Source organism: Labrus bergylta, chromosome 19 (assembly GCF_963930695.1).
Source record: "Labrus bergylta chromosome 19, fLabBer1.1, whole genome shotgun sequence".
Classification (NCBI taxonomy): domain Eukaryota; kingdom Metazoa; phylum Chordata; class Actinopteri; order Labriformes; family Labridae; genus Labrus; species Labrus bergylta.
The window spans coordinates 16745482-16768417 of NC_089213.1; the positions used below are offsets into that span (position 1 = coordinate 16745482).

Below are 22936 nucleotides of genomic sequence, written 5' to 3' on the forward strand. Positions count from 1 at the left end.
TTAGAGCTATTAGGATAACTTTAATAATCTGAACAAGGGCTACATCAGCTGGAATCTATAGAGAACAAAAATGCAGAACTACATTTGGTCAATCATATTTCCCAGTAAGAGGAACACACTTCTGGAACACATTACCATCTGAAATTTAAAAAAAAAAGTTCAAGATTTTTAAGACACAAGTACAGTGGTTGAAATTGAAGAAAGTCTGAGAGCATTGACTGTATCCTCTCAGAAACATCATTTTACTGTCTGGGCTTATTTAGTCTCTTGTTTGTATGGAGTTTAGAATGTCTGTATTTGTATAGTATCACTGTTTCTGTAATCTATTAAGTCTAAGAATTTTGTTTTGATCCTAAAAGCCTCACCAGGGACAGGGGTTTGCAAATTAGCCACTGCTAGAAACCTGTAGCATGTCATCTACTTTGTTTTTTAAAATATGAAGCAATGTTCCCTGCATGTGTCCCTGTTAAATAAACAAATTTAAAAAAATATCCATGTACAGACATCAGCATAATCTCCCTCTTTCTGACGTAGTTATCAGAGGACTGAACACTTTGCAAGTTTTTGGCAGAAAGACACAGTTTCTTATCCTTCAGTCTGAGGTCTAAGGTCAAGCTGAATTGCTGTGTTCTGGCTGAGGAGGAGGGGTGAATCAGAGAGGCAATAGCTGACAGATGTTTACAGACGCCTTACTGCCCTTCTGTGAATTTAAGAAACCCCTCCAAAAAAAACCCATATCACTCCATTTCGTCTGTAAGGGACACATGGTGAATGCTCCTCTTTACTGTGGCAAACACACAGCTCTCCCCTGTTACCCCCTTAGGCCTGCTGCAGCCTGTCCATATGGCCCTGGTGTGTCTAACCAGGGGGCCCCCGTTTCCAGTTTTCCCCCTTAAACCACCCATCTCATCGATTTCTACCCGCCTCAGTTTTTTGCCTGGTTTCCCTGACTGCCTCTCTTTCACAGCCTCGGGATTCCTCAGCGCTCCTTGTCCGAGCGGTCTGCTCTCGAGTTACCCTCAGCCCGGCGCTGATCGTGTCAAAGCTGTTATTTTAGAGAACGGGGTGAGGAGAGGGAATAATGTGTGCGATGTTTGTGAGGGAGAGAGAGAGAGAGAGATTCAGAGTTTCCTGTCCACATCATGGCACTCTTGAGGATTCTAGACCCGTCATGGTGTCGAACGTAAACATGTCCTCCCAGTGCTATAAACACATGTGGAAAAAAGAAGAAGTTTGGATGAGTATTGCTGAAGATTAGCGTGCATGGTTACCTGCGAATTCATAATTCCCACACAGCTCCAGTGACTCCTGAAATCCTTTTGGTTATCATTAATACATTCTGTTCACTTCTAACCCTTTTTTTTTTTTTTTTTAATGAAAGTCATTGTAGAAAAGTAAGAAACTATTCATAACCTAATGAACCAAGTCTTAGGAGGAGAAGGTGAAGCAGTGAAGCAGGATTTAGAAGCGTGCATTTCATTTTCTGAAGAACCCTGATTTGCAATGCTTAACAAGGAGGGGAAAGTGTTATTAGGAAAAAACTATTTGGATCTTCAAGCATGTTGCACACTCCAAGAACACTGCTCTCGTTAGGCCACAAGAAGAGTTTGCATGTTTTGAATAACTGCATATGTCAGGGTGGAAAAACAGCAAAACAACCGCTCAGCCAGCCAGCCAGAGCTACTTAATGAAGGGCTTTCGTTGCTATTTTGTGCCGTGTATTCAAGATTGATTTAATTCTTTCTCCCAGAGATGGCAAACTAGGACCCCACAGTATGTGCTGTAAAATGAAATGGAGTGGAAAGAATGCTTTCCACTTCCATAGAGAGTGGTGAAACCTGTGATGAAAGTATGAAAAAAAAAATGTAATAAACATCTGGTTATGATTTAAAAGCATACAAATAGGAAAGGATGTTTAACAAGTTTTCAATCCAGAGTATTTCTCCTGCCTGTTCTGCTACATTATCATCCTTACAGGCCAGTTTTAAATGGAAATACATGTAATAAATAAGAGACCAAACTTCAAACGTCTTCTTCTGCAGTGTTGTTACATGATAGCTTGTAAAAGCACACCCCTCCTCTCTTGTTCAAAGCAACTGATCCCCATGGCTAACACCCATGATGGAGCGCACCCCGTGTCTCTTCGGCCTCCATGAGTGACACTATTGTTGCAGGGGGAGGAGGCATGTGTATGAGCATGTGTGTATGTGTGTGTGTGTGTGTGTGCGCGACACGGTGCTGGTTTCACAGGACTGTGACTGGTGGAGTGTAACGCTGATGAAGACTTCATCCAATCTGCTGTGTTCATGATGGGAGAGCAGAGAGAGTGACCCTTTACTCTCACCAGACCCCTGTACCCCACTGTGCTGTCTCACTATCTCCCCCCCCCCCTTTTTCTCTGCTGTTTCATCTTCATTGTAAAAACCCACACATACACCCTGTGTGCTGCACATTGTTTTACTCGTTTTATGTCCTGCATTTCCAAATTCTCGTAGAAATTCACTCTGCATAACTGTAAATGTTCATAGTTTTATTACATGTGCAGTAGGCTATACGCACGGTGCGATAACAATCCATTCTGCTTCAACATGCAATATTATCTTTGCTGTTTTTCTCATGCAGTCATTACCCATGTTGCCTCCATAACCATTATCATTAACGTTACATTACATTTGGAAGAGCTTTCAATATGAATGCGTTGTGCAATAACAATTTAACATACAACCATTCTTTCCAGCTATATCATAACATAGCAGATACTTTACTACATTTATTTTATTGCTTTACTTTAATGTTTATTGTGTTACATTTATATTACATACTGCACTTCTATTCTCTCTGTCTCTCTTTCTCTTACTGGGAGAAACTTTAACAGTTTAAAAATCCTTTCGGATCATTGAAGTTCTTCTAATTATGACTAACGTCCAAACAGAACACAAACCCACCAAGCCTTAAAAGCTGCCAAAAAGTCCTTGTCAAAAACAGTTTCGGGACTATTTAATTCGTCATTGATGATGAGAAGCTTCATGAGAAGCTTGCACACAAGCCTCTATTTCTTCACCTCAACCATGCATTAACACCATCGCTGGCATATATGCTCTCCACTGAGTGTATTTCAGCCTGTCCTTGTTTGTGAATGGTAATGTAGGAGCTCCTAAAGGGAGATGGAGGGGGAATAAATGGAGGATTTTCAGCTTGTTAAACGGGGCATTAGAGGGCTTGTGACTGGGAGTTGTAGGCTATAAAACCCAATGGTTCGGCTGCATTCATGTTTTAGTGCATTGGCTCATGGGCTGACAGCTCTGCTGTTTGGGTGTCGTTTTGGGCTGTGCCTTGGGCCTGCTTTACGCTGCTCATTTGGCACAGGGGCACTTTGAGAACTCACTATGGGAAGATTTAGGGCGAGGCCAAGCCCAACATGGAGACTTTCTCCTTTGATATGAAACAGCATGCACAGGAGGAAAGCAAAACATATATCTTGCCCCCTGCTGTTCATTTCTACCTGGAGATCGTGCGTCCCAGTTTGTGTTTTTATTTATCTCAATGTTGTCGAATTCTAAGCCAGATGTAATGCTTATTAAGTTAGCGCTAGATATGATTTGCTGTTGAACTTTCTGAGAAACAGGCTTTGAAATCTGCAGATATGTACATTGGTGGAGGCTTATCCAAGCCTTTATGCAAGCACACACACATTTATTATTTTTCTTCCATGAAGCCTGGAGGTAATTTAAGGGGCGCTTAAATGATCTGGGCTGCCATAATGATGTCCGCATGCTGACATATATTCATATTTTCAATGAAGTATACCTCTTGTCTGCTCTCCATATATAGCACACAGCCATCTGGAATAACAAGACCACTTTAAGCTGCAGAATTAGAGAGGAAAATAGTTAAAGATGAAAAAATAAAAAAGTAGAAGAACAGGGAAAGCTGAACAAAAGGCTGCCTACAAACGATTCCCACTCAGCAGTTCTCACAAGATATCACCAGTTTTGTCCATCGTGCCGTTTGTCATTTTTATTACTCCAGAGGTCACTACCATATGGATACAGATTTACAGTCATCAGCTTGATCCCATTCAGCTGATACATCAAGTCATAAAATTCAGAGATAACATCAATTATAGCAGCATATGAATAGCAGGACGTTCTTTTGTGAGCAGCAACCGTATGTGATCTCATTGAGATGTAACTGTGAGCAACAGTGTCCAGGGCAACCACTCTGAACCCTCTGAGCATCCATGCGAGGCATTCAAAGAATCTGTGGACCGTCATGGTGTATGAACAGAGTCCTGGCTGCTCGCACCAATTGACATGACTGGCAGGCAACACATCACAGATAGAAGACGAGGACATTCAGCAGAGTGTTTCCAACAAAGGATGTCTGCATGCTGTGGTTTGATTGGTGCAAACTAAGGATCAATGGGGTCATGCAGAGACAAAAACAAAACATTTTCCTCCAATGCTTTCAGTGTAAATACTCAGTTAGGTAACCTATGGCTTACAATCAGTAATGCAGGAAAAAAAACAAAGGTATTTAAAAAAAAGCTAAATTTTACTGTCCAATTAAACATCAGTGTCAGCCTTATGAAAGAAGAGAAGAAAAATGGGCACACAATTAAACTGCAGGCTTCATGTTTGCATATGAACTTCTAGTATTTAATATGCTGTTGCTTAATGTGTTTTTTTTTTCAGCCATCACATCTCAAATGTCACTTTTTGACCTCAATACAGAAAATCATTGACAGAGTAATCAGACCTTAGAAGACACAAGTGTGTAGAGAAAGGGATTTCCTCTCTAAGATGATACAGTCATCCGTCATAATAGCTGTCACACTGATATGGTTCAACAGTTCCCATTTCCCCATCTGCTGCGTATGTTTGTGTGTACAGAGTGTGTCTGCAGAAAGACAAGTGTGCCTGGTTGTGTGTACAAAAGCCCGACGTCATGGCATATGAGAGTAAAAATACTGGAAGTGATATCCTAACGTCCATGGTTAAAAAATTAAGGTAATCAAATCGTTAACTAAAGCAAACATAGAAACTTAACTATGTGATATACTACGTTATTCTGATAGTCCTGCATAAGTATTTAAGTATTTATCAGAAAAATCCCCTTTTTAAGTTTCCTTTTTAATTTGATATTACAATATTTATCCCGAAAAAAGTTGTAATGAATAAAAAATTATCTTTCTGGTAAATGTAAATGTTTATGTTAAACATTTTTGTTGGCGTCTCAAAGTAACATTTAAACAAAGCTGTCGATTAAGTCTTGAGGATTGTGTAAAGTCTGCAAAAAGTCTCAATAATATAAGGGACAAATGGACTGACACAGTTTGCTTACTTTAATATCATCAGTTTTTAATAAATATAACCAGTGTTCGTAAAAGTTGATGTATTTAAGTCTTTTAAACTGCTCCAGTACCATTCAAAATCCATATTTTAATATCTATATTTGCATGAGTTTTGGTAACTTAATGTATTTAAGAACTTAAATTCATAGTATCTTTTTTATGCTGACCAGGCAGTGTTTAACCAACGCATTCACATAGTTGTTACGTTCTTCTGTATTTATTTTTTATTTTGCTTTATTCTTTTTATGTTTTTACAGTATGTCAAAGCACTTTGTAAATCTGTGTTTATGCCATTCTAAATATATAAAGTGAGTTTTATTACTATTATCTAATGAGTAGTACTTTATTGTAGTTGGTTGAGCTTATAAGCAAATTGGATAGGCTTTCTGGATAGTTACACATATTATCACATATTCATATTATCACATATTATCAAAATATGTTTGTTTGATTGTAAATTTTTAATCTTCTCAATAAATACATTCTTAATCTAATCTGAATACTCATCAGTAACTATTACTCTCCATATATGGTATAAAAAGTACAGTATTTCCCCATGATATGCAGGTATAAAGAAGTGAAAAGGAAAAAAACAGGACCAAAGTAAATGTACTTACTTTCTACACTGCAAACTCTTGTGTATATAAAGTGTTGGTATAGTGTAAAACAGTGTATTAGATATTAATATACTATTAGCACTGACATTAAGAATGGCATCACCTTGACAAAAATCTTTACCATACAAAATCCTAATCAAAATAACATCTTATTTTTGCAGTATATCGTAGAATATAACTGCATTAATTAAGGGAAAGAAAAGATAAGTGTGTGCAGTTGAGTTGCTCAAAAATCGTTAACCAAAGCATTAGTCAATAAGTAGAATCTTACTCGACCAACTTTTTATTGTCCATCTGCTAACTGATCCAAAATAGTACCTCCCGTGCTTTCCCCTTTAAAGAAGTTGGCCTTCTGGGATATGAACGTAGTCCTGCACGTTTGTTTTGGGAAGTGAGTCTTTTGTGTGTGAGTAAGGTAACATGCTTTCCATGGGTTTCAAAGTTAGCAGTCAGGAGACACTGGCCAGATAAACTCAGGTCACGGTTTCATTCAACTTTACCCAAATGCATTACAAGCATTCAGTAATAAAGCTGGAAGGGTAACAGTAGGCTAAATTTTTGTGATTTGTTTAATCATCCTAGTGCGACTTCATAGCCTTTTTTAACCTTGTGTTGTAGTGAATTGTAAAATGTTAATGTTCTGGCACATTTATAATCATGATTCTTGTTTGCATTTTGGGGCAATATGCTTCATCAATTGCAAAATATCTTATCTATATTTTAAGGCTCACTAGTAAAGATTTGTAACTGTAATGTCGAGCGTCATGTGAACTCAAACAGCTGATTTCTTCACATAGACTTCACCTGGACTTTTTCCTGCCCGGAAATTTCCAAGAAAACTGCTTCATACTCTGCCAACCGGTGAGTCATTTTCCATTCATTATACAGTATGATACCGCAAACAAAATCACCAAAGCATTGATATCAAGGCTTCATGTCTTGCCTGAGACCCTCCCCCCAGCTTGGGCTTAGTGTTCGAGTCAGTAATCTCTCAACCTGAAGGTCGAGGGTTTGATCCCCAGCTCCTGCAGTCACATGTTGATGTGTCCATGGGCAAGACAATGAACCCCAATTTGCTCCTGCTGCTGTGTCGGTGGCGTGTGAATGGGATTAGTTAATACTGATGGACATTTTACACAGCGGCCTCTGCTGTCAGTGTGTAAATATGGTGTGAATGGGTGAATGTGACCTGCATTGTAAAAAGTGTTTCGAGTCATCTCAAAACTAAAGAAAGTCCATTTACCATTTTCCAACAGGTAAAACTTGAAATGCGTAGCAGCAACCCAGGAAGATTTTAGGGTCAGGCTCTCTTGAAACTTTGTAGGAATGTAGGAATAGTGTTTGTGTACAATCCTCTCACATAGTAAAAAATAAGAAACAGTAGCTGAAAACTCACTGGTTTAAATGATTCTATTCTGAAACCAAACTACTGCATTGTGCTGAGTGACGCAGAGGCTGACAGAGTAAATCATACACACAAGAGCCAGAAGTGTTTTTTTTTACTGACAGTCACTTCATCATTATTCACAGGATAAACCTTTGTCTGCTTTGTTTTAGTGACCATGTTAAATCAGCTCAAAACAGATGGGTGCTGTCTCCTTGCCAAGCCTTTTCTTTGGGAGCTATGTGTGTGTTCTGTGTGCGTGTGCGTGTGTAGGTAAGCAGACAGGGTTTATTCATGTGGCTGATCTCCTTCTACGTTTGTGTGTGTGGCTAATTACGGCTAAGAAGCATGCACGAAACCTGCCCTTCCTCTTTGGCTGTCTAACTGTCCAGCTGTCGAATGTGCAGATCCATGTGTGTGAGTGTATTTGCGTGTATACGTGTGTCTTCTGGTTTGCAGATGTCCTCGGGTTGTTGTCCTGCCAGTAACGAGAGGGGTTTTCGGGAAAACAAAGTGGAGGGGAGGACAGCCGGGGATTGGAGAGTCCATAAGGTGCAATCCACAGGGAGTAGGTGTCTTAATGTATGCACTGGTGTGTTGTTAGGCAGCAAAAGGTGTGTGTGTGTGTGTGTGTGTTTTTTCCCCAGTCTTAATTTAAAAATTTCACATGTATGCATGTTTGGTCTTTGTCACACACAGAGTTTGTGTATGCGTGTTCCAAACCTGATCTTGGATGATGTCATGTGCAGCTGCTGCGTGGCTGACAGACAGTTTCCGCACCACAACATGGGGCCCTATGGTCGGCCTGTCAGGCTGACGGACAGGTGAATGACACCAATGAGAGCCAGCCGTCCCTCCCCCTAGGAGCCAGGCACTGAGTGACAGCAAGTAAGAAGCCAGAAAAGGCGTCTCTGAACCTGAAAGTAATCTCTTTAACTCTCTCTTTCTGTTATTCTGCTCGGGACTTCGCTCTTTCTCCTTTTTCTTGGCCTCTCTTTCCTCTTCCTCCCTCTGGCTCTCCCTCTTCTTCCCAGCCTCTTTTTTTTTTTTTTTTTTTAAACTCTCCCTCTCTTTTTCTGTCTTTCTCTGTGGGTATTTTTCTCGTCCACTGAAGGCCTCTGTCTTTCTTCACTGTCTCTCTTCCTCCCCTCACTTTCTGCCTTTCACTCCGTCTGTTAACGCTCTGTGCTGTTTTCCATCATCGTGTCACAGACTCTTAAGGAACAGCTTGACTGCCTCTTGGTTCTGTTTCAGTCAAAACTGTGGTGAAAAGTGTTTAAGCCCGAGTCTACAGTAAGTAGGAGCAGGATGTATGTGAAGGACTTCAGTTTGTGTGTTTGAGTCTGTTTGAGTGTGTTTGTGTGTGATGGGGCAACACTGAGAGACTTTTTCTACAGGGGTGGAAATGATCATGTCAAACTGTTTTATTTTTTAACTTCCCAAAACTAAAACTGCTTTTGTTCAGTGTAAAACTGTTTGACCCAAGTTCTGATGCTGCAATAATGTTGTACATCGCATTAATGTGTAGTATCTGAAAGTCATTATCATTTCCCTCCTTCTCAAATGATGTGTTACTGAATATGAGATGAGATAAGAAGATAATATGTGCCTGAACGACCAGTAGGGAATTTACAAATTTACTTTGGATTTGTCTGTACAATAGATCCTGAGAGACATTAGGCCATATTTGTTATAAAAACAACAAAGGCCATTTAATTAGCTATGAGCAGCTGCCATGAAACAAAAGCTAATGTTAGCACTCAGCTATTTCCCAGCAAACAATACACCAGCTGGGAGTCAAGTTTCTGTCTAGATTTTCACAGATATTTATATTGCATTTGGTGCTCAATGGGGTTATTATTATGTTATGGGCGGCTGTGGCTCAGTTGAAAGAGTCGTTGCCTCTCAACCGGAAGGTCGAGGGTTTGATCCTCATCCTAGCAACATATCCAATGTGTCATTGGGCAAGATACTGCATTACTCCCTCTGCTTCGGTGGCGGTGTATGAATGGATTAGTACTTACATACTTGTACTTATTCTCTGATGTACATCGCTTTGGATAAAAGCATCTAAGTGAATTGTAATATTGTAACATGCTACTAAATGCTATATATTTTACATTAAAATATATTACATTGTAAAGGCACAAATAGGGACAGAATTAACAAAACCTATAAACTCTCTGTGCAACACATCAGTTCCTTGCTAACCTAGTGTGATAAATTGCTAATAGAAAATTATAATTTCATTTGGTAAAATGATGATATGTCAGAGATCCCACATTTAAAAAACGTTCATTGTGGAACAGAGCACTCTGACACTATTACAGCACTAGAGCTTCCCTGAGTGCGATGTCAGAGGAGAATGGCTGCTGTCGGTCAATCGTAGTATCACATTCTGTAAAAAACATCTCACGAGTTGGATTTTCTTATACTCAGTTGGCTGTTAGATTTCCTCCAGTGTGTAACTCCACCCTTCCCCACTGGACCTCCACCCTCTATACCTTATGCCCCTCTCGACCATCAGACCCACTCTAAGCCCACCCAAGTGCCTTTCAGCCTGGCACTCTGCCCAAGGCCTACACACCCATCTGACCCCACCACCACAGGCTCATTGCCCAGGCCTCCTTTGCACCCGTTGACCCCTCACCTCTTGACCCACTGTCCCACGCTCCCTCTGGCTTTTTTGTCACCTCAGCCAACCACCACCATCCAACAATGGCCTTCCAAATCTTCCAAAACTGTACAGAAAAGTTAGTATACAATTGATATATTTGTGTGTTTCCTGAATTTCTGTTTCTGTGTTTATATTAAAGAGGCTCAAGCAGTGTTTCATGAAGCTTGATAAGATGTCTGGCAAGTAAATAAAATGTCCCTCCCCTCTTTGCTTCTCTATGCCAAGTCGTCCTTCAACTCTGCCTCCCAACCTCTTTATCTCAATATGTTTCTGTCTAATTTGTCCATCACATCCTTTCAATCCGTCTTCATCTGCTTGGCGTCTCTCTCGCACAAGTCAGTCAATCTCGGTGCCTTGCGAGTGTTGATGTGTCCCCCAAAAGTCTCTCACTGTCTGTTTCTGTCTTCTTCTTTGTTGTTTTTCTTTGTGTGCCTTTCTTTTGCCTTGTGAGAAACTCTTAAGGGGCCTTTGTTATGAGCTGGAGTCACTTCCATGGTGACCAGCGTTGATTGACAGCTCTTACAGAGGTCTCTTCATGGTAGGGGCCGGGGAAGGCATGAAGGAATGTGTGTGTGTGAGTATGTGTGTGTAAAATAGAGAGTGCTTATGTGTTTGGGGATACATTTTCACATCTGAGTATATACACAAATACATGTGTGAGTGGTTTTGCTCAGCAGTGTGTGTGTTCATCCTCTAGTGGGTTCATTTTTCTTGTCGACGGGTTACTGTGATGTTTATCTCCCTGACATAGACAAATAAACCAGGGCAGAGTCAATCTAAGATGGGCAATCAGTGCTGAGCCTTCTACGGTTCTGCAAGTCTTGTTTGTTTATCCTCCATGTTTCCTTTGAACCCCCCTCCACCCAAAAACCCACACTGATATATAAGAACTTATACACGAAAGAGAAAGAAGGAAACACAGAGGAGACTTCTAAAAAAGGCATGGAAAGACTGATTGATGTAACTAGAGACACCCAAAAAACTCAAATTATAGTGGATTACTAAACGTCGGGTTCATCCAAAGTTAGGTCACCAACTTTTGAAGTGAAGGTTATTTCAGTGCATACAAAAACCCTGCAGGCACTATCTTGGAAATCTGACAAAGTAAAACAGAAGGAAACTTTTATGTGAGTATTTTGTAGTAATTATTTCAATCTTCAAAATGTTCCAAACAGCTAAAGACTATGCTGTTGCACTTGCACTTTATCTTGGCTGGACTTTTTCTGGAACAGGCCTCATTATTCTCTGTCAGTTATTAGAGCCAAACGTCTGAGCAGTGATTTTAATCAAAACGATAGCATCAATTACGCTTTAGAATGGAAAATAGAATTGTTGAAATAAAAGGCTTTACTATAACTGCCTAAAGTGGAATGATAACAAGGGGGCGGGACAGGACCTGGTCAGAGATTGACCTTTTGACTGACATGAGCCCCGCGGTTTGATGGACGAACGTGATGGACCTGTCGACCTCAAATATGTCAACCTGACTAAAATCTGAAATCCTGTTTCATTTTCCACATTAGCAGATGTCTGTGCAATGTCTAAAAAGTTGAAATATGTCTTCGTATAACTCGTATCAATCCAAGTTAAACATCAGCATGCTGGCAGTCCGAAACTCAAAGCCGTATAAAAACACAACCCATGGACATTCCTCAGCACCCATTGAGAGGGCTTGAACTATTGCAAAAACATTCCCCATTTAGGGAAACCCCTGCATATACATTGATAAGTATTTTTAAGGACATCTGTCTTGAAATAATCTTGAATTTAGGGTAATAGCAGGCCTTTTCCTTCTTTTTTCTTGAAGCTTGCAAACCACATTACCAAACTGTCAAAAGAGCCGATTGTTTTGTGGTAAACTGCTGACATTCAGAGTGGTCATACGACTCAGAAAAGCAGCAAGGAAAACCAGTGGAGCTGGCAGGGGAACAGCGCAGTGGCGATTGGTGGTCAGTCATTTCAGTGTATTAGCTTTCAGCGGGAACCTCCGTAACTTGGAACGAATGGAGGACAGGAGGCTGGGCAAGCAAGCCAAATGGAGACACAGCTCTGTGTTATTTTCTGTTCCTATGTTGCCTTGTTATCATCAAGTCTTTTTGAAGCCACAAGGCAGCCTTTGAAAAGATCCAGTGTGATGTTTTGGACAGAGATAGAGTGAGTGCCCAAAGCAGAAAAAAAAACGATGAGTGTCACAGTTTCTTGAAAGTGACAGCCTGCTGCCCCATCTCACAGAGCTATCAATCTCTGGGGCATTGTAATTATCCATAATTGGTTATAATTGGATTTAATTAGCTTTGATTGGCTGTAATTGGAACGATGGGCTAATCTGATTTGGAGATCAGAGGACTGGGGGTCCTGTGTGGTTTGTGAGTGAGTATTCCCTCGCCCTCCTGCTGACCCAAGATGTACACATCAAACGCATTACTTTGCATCACAGCTGATTGCTACCGGTTATTGTCATGTGATTTGGGATTTGAACAGCATAACAAGTTTTGCTGTGTTTATGTTGCAAGCACAAGTTCCCTGGCAATGCTGGGATTTTTTTTGAATGTACTCCTGCTTTGTATACGTGTGCTTATGCATCCAACACACACACATGCACACACAAACAGGCCCTCAAAGAGAAACTGAGAGGGTGTGAGATGGCAGCCCAGATCATAAGTAAACAGTAATGTAATACAGCACTAATTTGAATCACATTTTCTTGCCCAGAGCCGCTGAATTCCTAATTGTGCATGAAGCTGTCCAGAAGTCATGCTGAATTATGATATCCCTGACATAAGGAGAATAGTGACTGCAGCATTCTGAGTTGGTCCGATGAGGGACTTTAAGAGGAGTGGAGGGGAGGGAGGAGACATGTTTGTATTGGAGAGAAAATCCCTCCTGCTCTCTTTTACTTTCTCATTCTCACTGTCTTTTGTTCCTGATCTTGGTCTACCCGGTGGCTTGACAGGCAGATGGAAGCCATTATACCGTAATAATAAACCATGGGAGGAAAAACCATGGGAGAAACAGAGAGATGACAGAGGAGGAGGAGGAGGAGGAGAAGGGGAGATCTTTGGAGTGCTCACGGGCCAGCACACGTGTCGATCAGGCCCACGGATCAGCGCCTGTACTAATTTCCATCACCTTGACGGCTCAGACCTACATCGCATCACCGGGGAAAGAAATCGAGAATGTGGCCTCTCTCCACCCAAGATATGCAGCCCTTCTCCCAGAGATGTGATCGCAGCTTGATTAGACTTGATTCAGCCTGCAGACGTTTCACACTTTTTGAGGTCTGATCTCGAGAAATGAAGTCACTCTCTTTAAAACAACAGAAATCGTTCCACTTTCCATGGCAGGTGCAGTTTGTTTTTTCACTATTGTGTGGCGGTTAGGCTCTGACAGTAGCCGTGTTTGACCCTGTCTACTCTCAGACGCAGTGTGTTTAACATCTGCCCTGTAGACCTGTACCTTTCATGGCCTTTCAGCACCCATTGCTGCTTGTCCATGGCGCTACATTCCTTCCCTGCTTTACTCCAATCATAACTGTTGTTCAGCGTAGCTTCAAATTCCAACACATCTTTCTCTCATACAGTAAGTGGAGAAACTAGAGCACCATTCATTGTCCAGATTTACTACAAGTAATCCTGCAGTGTTGCAGGTGATGAGATTTTGATTTCCCCATCTGTTACTTGAGTGCAGGAACTCTTTGCAGAAATAGAACTACTGGTCAACAAACAAGCGACACTCTTATTAGCCCTTAAACTGAGGCACAAGTTCATTTTGGAAATCCTCATTAAAAAAAAAAACCTCAATCTGATGTCGGCTTGTATCGTTTACAGAATCATTAGAACAAAAACCAGCCAACAGCCATCACAGAGAGAACAGACTGGCAGATTCTGACAGTGTGACTGCAGGACAAACACGCAGCAAAGACATGCAGCACCTGCATGAAAAAAGAATGAATAATGCTGTTATCAAAAAAAAGGAAAATGTCTTTGTTGAAAATGAAGGCACTTGATTGGAGCTTGGGGGACAGAGGTTGAGTGGGTTAATGTGAAGAGTGTGCATACGCATGAATGTCAGCATATGTATGCATGCGTCAGGGGCAGCTGTTCTACGGATAAAGGAGAGAGCTGTCATCCAGAGGCAAGCCCCTCCCCCTCCCCTCTGACCTCCAACTTTTCACCCCTCACCCTAACAGCAGCATAATACCTCTGTTGGGGGATCTGGATAGGCAAGGTTGCTTTCTGCTCGCATCAGCATCCTCTCTGTCCTCCAAAATGCCTTTGAAAGCACTTGGTGCTTGGGTGCCTGTTGTAGCCTGTTTTGTTCTGTTTGCAGCATGAGCGTGGTTGAGACACAGCTGACTAAATGAATCGCAGAGCAATTGAACTGAGAGCCTCAAAGTGTGGTCAGAATGGACAGGGGAACACATTTAAAGATGTTGCATTTGCACATAAAGCCTACAAAAAAGATAAGCTGTAGATCATTTTGAAGTACATTGAAGATGGTTTCGCCAATTAAAGCTACATGTTTATATTTAGGACATCCAAAGCCAAATTGTTATCCTTGGTCAGATATGTGCAGTTGGTACTTCCTTTTCGCATCTTACAGACTCACAGCCATGAGGAACTTTGCCCTCTGTGGACAAAGCAGTACCTCTTATTTCTTTAACAAATTTTTCTTATCTGTGTCTACTGTTTTAAACAAAATTTCTCATCCTGTTTTCTTTTAACAGTCAAATTGAATCACTTCATGTTTGGGCGCCTGATAGCCTATAGCAGTTATGTTGCATGACCTCGGCCCTTTGCCGCATGTCGTTCCCCACTCTCTCCTCCCAACTTTCTCTCAGTGTCTCTCTTCAGCTGTCCTGTCCCATAAATATACAATAAAGGCAAAAATGGCCCAAAGAAATATATATATACAGTATATATATAAAAAAAGGAATCACTTCAGCTGACACCTACCTCACAGGCAACTACTTCAGGCATTAAAAATAACTGAATAGAAAAGGTCAGTCTTAATACTGATGGTCCAATTTTCTTGTGTAGCCCATAAAGAGGCATCAATATTTATTTCACTTTGTTTCATAACTAACTTAAAATAACTCACAGAAGCTCTAAAGGTAAAAAAAAACAAAAAAAAAAACAGACTTGAAAATCTATGAAACTTTTACTTGTCGTTGAACTCAAACCCTGAAGGGTGGAGGTCCTCTGTTATTTGGTCAATCCATTTCCTCTCTACTTTCTCTGTCTTTCTGCCTTATAAATGAAAACAGGCTGGGACTGGAAGTTTGGACACACACTTAAACCAACTTGCTGATCAGCGACTAGCCTTTAGGCTTTGCTCATTCTATTCTGAAGGCTAAAATGTTTGTGAGTTTTGTATGTTCAAACTGAAAGGGGTGTTAAAAAGATCATGATCTGGTACTTGCTAATGCGCATGAATACATGAATAAAAATGAATAAAGATTAGTGATAAAATCAACGCTTGATATAACCTCAACGACTGTGACTTCAGAAATATGTCAGGTTCAGATGCTAATCAAAAATCTAACTAACCCTTAGTTTTAGTGGTACTGACTTCTTTCTCGAGACAAGGAGAAAAAAAAAATTGGAAGTGCTCCTCAGAGTAGAAAACCAGTATGTTGAAATAGCGGAACCAAATGTTCCACTACTGACAATCATAAAAACTGACATTCGTTCTTCTACCCTGTCCTAATCTGGTTTATCTCCAGTTCCGTCGAGTCACCGCAGCCATCACAGTTAAACAACCAAGGTTTCACCCAATATTCCTGTCATGTTTCAACAGGCTGTTTATGAAAAACCCTTCGCAAGCAACAAAGCCCACTGCTCTCCATCAGCCAAGGCGCCCAGACACAGTCTTCCACATCACAACCGTCGCCTCCAATCTCTGTCATTTCCCCTCTTTTCACGCTACAGCTCTTATTTTCCTTCCTTCTGTCCCAGTGGTGGTTTCCTAAGTATGACATCATCACTCAGCACCTGAGTGAGGGCTCGATGACCCATGGTGCACTTCAGATGCAACTCAAGTTGACTTAAAAAAAAAAAAAAAAAAAAAACATTCCTCAGAAAATTTTATGCTGGAGTGTTGAGTCATGGACTGTAACTGCTGTGTATTTCTGTCACAACTGTCAACGAGATGTCAATCACTGAGCTTAAAACAAACACGTGGACCACACCTCCCATTCAGGACAGGATTCTACTGTAACTGGATTTCGGAATGACTGAGGATGGGAATGGCGGCTTTCCTTTTCCTCAGATGAATAGATGTAAGATTGGCACTGAGGCCACAGAGAGGCCAGCCACACTATATCAGGCAGGCACTTCCTGGAACAGGGTTTCCTTCCGGCTATGGCAGGGTCCTCAGCTCTGATTAAAGAACAGGAGGATGAGGGACACCTGAAAGAAACAGCCGCTAATCAGACAGGAGACCAGCGAAGCAACACACACAGGCAAGTTCCCACAGAGGAAAAGTGAACATGTCTATACACGCTGGCAAAGAAGCATGTCATCAGCAGAAACATACATCACACAAGCGTACAGCCTTTAATCAAGATGGGTACTTCTTCTGCCAAATGTTTGTCAAATTATGGTGTGTGTGGACTTGAATGCCTGCTGCTCCGGATACCAAGAAAAACAACCCACTGCCTCCATTGTTTGCCTCCCAACCTCTCCCACCGCTTGATTAGCAGATCACTCGATCGCGTGATCCTCGCTTGACTGTCAGACCTCACCAATGTTTATAAAAACACATGTTGTAACGATACAAGATCTGTATTTAGGAACTGTGGAAAACTATGTCCTCTAGTTTTCCTTTCCTTTCCTTTTAGATACTTATAATAGGATGGGTTAAATCTGAGTTTGAGATTGAAGAACATGCCAAGGTATTAATGAACACAGAATGTGGTATTTGCCATTGCAGTGGTGCATGAGTATGCATCCATCACATGTGGAGATTCGCAGCTGCTGTGTATTGATAACCTAGCATTTGTCCGTGCATGTTACTGGATTTAGGCAATGGAATAGATCAGCTTCAGATCACTCCGTACTACAATCTCAAATTTCTCCTCATTCCCCAATTCTGAAGGCTTTTCCTCGTTTTCTTTCATTTTCCCCTTTTGTTCAACTCCAAACCCGCCAACCATCTGGTGCCCCTTCTCCACTGAGCTGAGCTTGTTACTAACAACCCACAGCTGCACTCACATACATCCATTTATTCTAAAGTTAGAAGAAATGGCCAGCAGCAAGTGATCCCAAGTCTACCTCCCTAATGCTTAAACTACGACATGGCTTGAGGGTTGGGGTGGCACTACCTGATGTTGTCCCAGCGTTAGTTGGGCCTTGTCGGAGGCTGATCGCTGGCAGATGCTGTTTTTGTAGTGGCAGAAGGTCATGGCAGGGTAAACTAGGGTTGACAGGAGTGCTGCAGCTCTGCAGAAAAAAAAGAACAGACGCTGTTGTAGCCAAGTCAAGGACAGACGGAGAACATAGAGCAGGTCTCTTTGGTCGTGGGCTGAGATCCGAACCCTGGTTCCTTCTTCTGTCAGGACCTGGGGCCTGGACACCGTCAGCCACCGGAGGCACATGCATACACACAAAGTATTTTAGCTGTCTGAGTCCTTGTTGGAGACCTTTCACACCTCTCAGACTCATTTCCCCAGTTCCAAATGTAACATGTCAAGGGGCCAGAGGATTAATTGTTAATCTTAACAGCCGTCATTACATGGAATAATTCTAATTTCTTTCATTTGCGCCTTGCCTGCACATGTGTCCTGTCCGTTTGACTGCTGAGGAGATCCAGAACACTTTCTCTCGCCACTAACTTCACCTTTTTTCATTGACTCTCATTTTCCCCCTTTCTTTTTTTGTCTCTCTTAAGGACTCTGTCTCCCTCCTTGCTTCCTGGAGCTAATTTTCAGAATGATTTCATGGCTGCAGAATGCCCTAATTGCGGAGAGCTGGTCTCCTTCGCTGCGGGGCTACTTTTTAGGCCTGGTATTCCAATGTGTATGTGTGTGTGTGTATGTGTGTTTGCACTTATGTGTGTGTGTGTGTGTGTGTGTGTGTGTGTGTGTGCAAAAAAAGGAGGGAAACTAGGTTTTGGGGTGGGTCAGGGAGTTTTAAGGCAGGGGTATGGGGTTCCTGTCATTTTGATGGACGTCTGAGGGACCTGACTGCCCTTGCGCCCCTGACCTCCTTCTCCAGCCCTCCACTGCGCCAACATCTCACTCTGTCAGACAGTTAAACCCAGGTGGTGGTGGGGGGGGGGGGGGGGGGGGGGTGCATGTGTGTAAGTGTATGTGTGTGTGTGTGTGTGTGTGTGTGCGTGTGCATGTCAAACAGCGACATAGAACAGGGGCTTCTTCACAGAGAGAACCTAAAAGGACAGAAAAATACACTTAAACTCTGCGCAGTCAGTGCCATAAAGTAAAGCCGGCCGTTCTTGCATGTTTTTTTTTTTTTTTACAACAATCTGAATTCCTACTTGATGAAATAAAATGAGAAGAAATCCCTCTATCATCTTCTGTTTGTAATTATGTCATTTGGAGGCAAGTATATGCATTCAGTTTACCTTATTTTCTATCAGTCAGTTTGAATGTAATGAGTTTTGTCTCATGGCTTACGCAATAGTGTACGCGCGGGTTCATAGGCGTTGTTTTTTTTTCATGTGTGTGTTCTCTGTGTTGCACGCCATTATTTACGCACGCTCTTTCTAATTTCACACTTCACACGCTTTCTGTCATCCGCTGGAAATAGAAAAATGAAAAAACAGGCGGCAGCGGGTTGATGAAAGTGAAATTGAAAAATGAAAAGAAGTCGGATCGCGGGGAAGGAGGGAGCGCTGTCGATGGTTTAGCCCCTCGGACGCGTGATGGAAACCAATCACCGTAGAAACAGACGAATCAGCAGACCACATCGTAACCCTTGCAAACACACACACAAAAACACACACACACACACACACACACACACACACACACACACACACACACACACACACACACACAGAGGCTTGGTAACCTCAGTATTGCTTTTGTCTCAGATCTGTATTGTTAAATGAACATGATGGGTTTCCCCAGCAGCTCAGAGGTTCACAACACACAGAGTCGATCTAATACACAAGCACTCACAAACACAACACCAACACACAACAACAAGCTTTCAACTACACACAGGCCTGCCATGTATCTCCCAGTGTTCTTTTCTTTGGCTGCTTTTTTTTCTCTTTTTCAACTTTAGAACGTCATGAAATATTCTGTAATTTTTGACTTCATCTCTTCTCTCGGTCCTTCTCCTCCTTCTTCTTACCCAACATTTTGCTCTCAGATGGTTGTGGCAGGGACTGGCGGCCTAGCGATGGGGGTCCTGCAGTGAAGGGGGGGACGGGGGAGGGTTGTCCATGTCTGTGCCTGACAGGAGCGGGACTGCCTTTACACTGTCCAAACGGACCGAGCTGTCACTCCTGATTAGCCCTTGTGCTGCACAGAGCCGGGGAGTCGGGGGTCTCTGGAAGCCATTACTCAGCCTGTGAGTGAGTACCCTGTCCCCTCCTCTCACCCTTCTACCCTTCCACCCACCAACCCCCCTCCAGATCAACTTAATCACTCACAGCTGAGGAGAGCTTGAGGAGGAGGAGGAGGAGGTAGAAGAGCCAGAGGCGGTAGAGCAAGGGGGAGGAGTCGTGGCTCAATCAGCAACAAGTGCGATTGATTCCTTCTTGAGTGCATGATTTTTCCTCCCCAATGGTAAAAACAACACACGCACATTGACACACACACACACACACACACACACTATATTGACACACACATTGACACGTACCCGCAACAGGCCCATTCCCCTCTGACGGTGAGCTGCCATGTTCTGTAAGAGGAAAATCTGCCTCACAAGAACAGGAAATGAAGGAGTAGACACATACACAGGCTGCCTTGTGTCATTGTGAGTACCAGCCTACACACACACACACACACACACACACACACACACACACACACACACACACACACACACACACACACACACACACACACACGCGCGCGTATGCACACTCACAGTGGCTGATGTCCACCCTCAGCTGGAGCTTGTTAAAATCAAGACTGCTGGGGCCAGCTTGTCTTTGTCAAAACTCTGATGTCACATTCAAGTTGATGGTTGGGACATTTTCATGCGTGTGTCCGTATGTGCGTGTAGACTGGCAACAAGGCCAAAAAGGATGCTGAGCAATGGTGACACGGCAACCCCAGGCCTCCATGTTTTTCCACAATCCCCTTCTTCCGTTAGCAACTACCCGTGAGGGCTGCTGGGTGGGCAAGAGTCAAAGCGAGAAACCTAAGCCTTCATCAAACACACACACTAATCAGCCACACAGGCACTAATTCACTGTTAACATGGATCAACACAGAGGGCTTTGCCTTAACAGAGGTCTGGAGAGCCAAATTATAGTAAATGTGTCTTAGCAGGATTGCAGTTCAACCCTATGTTCCATAGTCCTATTGACCCGTCTGTATAAGCCTGCAATTTCAAAAGTTATTCTCCTCACCCTTTCCTGATCTACTTTTTTCATTTTTTTAAATTTTTGAAACAGCAAAGACCCCATTGCTAGCAAAATATTTGTTGTTGTCAATTGCAAGTTTTGATAAAGATTTGCATTGTGCAACCTTCAAGGTTTTTTAATTTTGGGCATCAAAACAAGAGTCCTCCTGACACTATTCTGCAAGAACCATTGCTTGCATCTGCAGGGATTAATGTTGTCCATGATGATAGTGATACTTTTAAAGAAATACAAACACTCAGACTGCTGGTTACCTTGATGGGGTATTGCTCGATGTATCTTGAATAATAAAACAAAGTGTAGTGTGTAGGCGAACAAGACAATGGCCATTACTTCTGAAATTGTCTTTTTGCATAGTTGTGTTTTTTTTATTTTTTAGGACCATGTTGCCTCTAATTAGATGGGCTGTCAAACCTCAAGGGGGCTGTGGACTGCAGGTCAATATTTTAATTTAGATTAAAGATAATTTTGGGGCCTTATTACCTTTATTTATAGGATGGCTGAGGAGTCCGACCGACTCAACTAAACCTGCTCTCCACAGGTCAATATTTTTGTGACACAACTTTTTTCTCTACATAGCTTGTAACGGCATTGCAGCCCTGGCGGTAGATTTTTCCAGAGTGAACTTGCCAAAATTCAGCGTTGTCTTCTTTCAACTGTGAATGCAGTCATACACTAACCCTGACTAACTCATTTCTATTGTAACCATGACAACAAATGTCCTTTTACCTTTACAAAAACACAATTTTAACCCATTTAAGATGTTTTAACCAGGACAAATTCATGTCTGAACCATACTTTACTTAAACCAAAGCATTGCCAAATCATAAAAAGATGTACAGTCATTATGGACACCAAAAGATGTAAACATATTTACATTGTACGCATTTTCTGAGTTGTTCAGAAGTGAACTGACAAGCAGCATATTTTGAGGTTGAATTAAAAAAATTTACTGGATAAAAGTCACTGAAAGGTGAACAATGCCTTTAGTCTGCTTTGATTCAGGGACACTTGGAAAGGACCAAGGCAGGAATGTGGCTCCTAAGCTGAAAAGAGAGACCTGTGGGATGATGGATCATATTTCTGCTGTCTTCCACCTCTCATCTTCTGTCTTCTGCTTTCCAATTCCTTTCATCTTTAAAGTGTTGAGCCCAGGTGCAGAGAAAAAGATGCGTTTAACGGTGTGTATGAGACACCCACAGAGAGGCAGAGAGGTGAAGGAAAACATTCCTCACCTGTCGGCGGAGGAGCACGGTTCAGCTGACAGCTTATAAAGTGTGACCGCAGATCAGTTTGTTGCTCTTTGGGGTAACGGTTCAGCAGTCAAAGAACCAAGAGCCATAAACCTCGGAAAGGGAGGCACTCGGGGAAGGAAGGAAGATTGAAGGAAGGGGGGACAGGCGAAGGAGGGGCTGCAGAGATGGAAGAGTAGATAGAGAAAGATTGTTTATCTTCCAATTCCAATTATTGAAAAACCACAGTTGCATCACCCAGTTTTATGTGCTACACTTCATTATCTTTAGTACCTGGTCAGAATCCATTAAAATCCATCTGCAATATCCTTGAGAACTCTGTGAAAACACATATTATCCATATTATGTGAACATGACTGCCAAACAAATACTTTAGCCCCACAGTCATTAAGTTGTCTTTTTAATGTAAAAACAACGGTCTGTTGTCCACGTTTCATGTGAATAGATTTTCTTTATCAAGTTCACACCAATCTTTCTCTTTTTTCCTTTTTCTTTTACAGAACGGTGCCCCACAAGGGTCAATATTGAGTCCTATTTAATTCTTTATTTATTTCAATAATGTAGGAGGTCACTTGAAAGAGGGTTGAAGAGCATTGTATACGTTTAGAAGATTCCAAAACCAGGATTTAAATAAGTTTATTAATAAAACCACAATAACTGGAGTCTGCTCTATAAGCTACTTTTCACATGATGCGTGCCTTTGCAAGAGCCCACAAAATCAACGGTTATATTCTTAAAACATTTGAAAATAATAAAACTCCCCTCCTGTCGTCTGTCTCTTGGGATAACCAGGCAGACTGGTCTCCAGGCAGACTGGTCTCCGGCTGCAAGTGCCAGCCAATTAGTGCAGAATTTGAGCACTGTAACGAGCCTGGGGGGAATAAGGGGAGTTTGATTACAACACCTAAACCTTCCAGTCGCCTCAGTCAGCACCCCAAATATCTCACTGACAGCCGAGTCACAGCTGGAGACACCAGGGTGAAACACAACAGTCCACACAGCCTTCTCTGTTCAAGTTATTGAATATATGGTGCAAAAGCATTAGTTGCATTTATTTCAGCACGACAACAAAAGTATCTTTCAGAACAA

At 42.0% G+C, this 22936-nt stretch overlaps 2 long non-coding RNA genes across 2 annotated transcripts in view; one reads left to right on the top strand and one right to left on the bottom strand.

Annotated features, from left to right (window-relative positions):
- On the bottom strand, nucleotides 1-21141 carry LOC136177155 (uncharacterized). Its single transcript, XR_010664796.1, has 3 exons — nucleotides 19352-21141; nucleotides 17356-17473; nucleotides 1-1203 (listed from the first exon to the last, which is right to left on the bottom strand). It is a non-coding gene; the product is annotated as an uncharacterized lncRNA (long non-coding RNA).
- LOC136177156 (uncharacterized) overlaps nucleotides 4010-22936 on the top strand; it is a 38958-nt gene continuing 20031 nt past the window's right edge. Inside the window, exon 1 of the long non-coding RNA XR_010664797.1 lies at nucleotides 4010-8242. This is a non-coding gene — a long non-coding RNA (uncharacterized lncRNA). The remainder of the gene's footprint in view (nucleotides 8243-22936) is intronic.